Source organism: Anneissia japonica, unplaced genomic scaffold, assembly GCF_011630105.1.
Source record: "Anneissia japonica isolate Jap-2015-1 unplaced genomic scaffold, ASM1163010v1 scaffold59476_len1113_cov131, whole genome shotgun sequence".
NCBI lineage: Eukaryota > Metazoa > Echinodermata > Crinoidea > Comatulida > Comatulidae > Anneissia > Anneissia japonica.
The window spans coordinates 1-426 of record NW_022723785.1 but is presented as its reverse complement, the minus strand read 5'-3'; the positions used below and the strand labels follow the sequence as shown (position 1 = coordinate 426).

At 46.0% G+C, this 426-nt stretch overlaps 1 non-coding gene across 1 annotated transcript; it reads right to left on the bottom strand.

The window, feature by feature from the left end:
• Positions 1 to 56: 56 nt before the first annotated feature.
• On the bottom strand, positions 57 to 175 carry LOC117112381. The gene has a single exon (XR_004446034.1). It is a non-coding gene; the product is annotated as a 5S ribosomal RNA (ribosomal RNA).
• Between the last annotated feature and the right edge of the window lie 251 nt (positions 176 to 426).

Sequence of the window (426 nt, the reverse complement as noted above, 5' to 3'; positions counted from 1 at the left end):
AGGTCGTGTGGACTCTCACGCACCCCTACTTTAGAATTTGGGGGAAAAATGTAAAAAGTCTACAGCACCCGGTATTCCCAGGCGGTCACCCATCCAAGTACTAACCGGGCCCGACGTTGCTTAAATTCGGTGATCGCACGAGAACCGGTGTTTTCAACGTAGTATGGCCGTAGACATTTGAGTGGTAATTCCACTCATAGTTAATCTCGGCATATAGCATAATTATCCAATCCTGAAGCTCTGTGATTGATGACGTTTCATATCAACGCGCGCTTGTCTGGTGGGGATTTCCTCTAACTCCCCTGACCACTCTGCTGCGCGAGTACATATTTTACAAACACCGGTGTTGAACAATAATCCATCCATTTTACTACCGTACGACATTAACTAGGATGCTTTAGACAGAAGAAGACTGCCGTTTTGTTC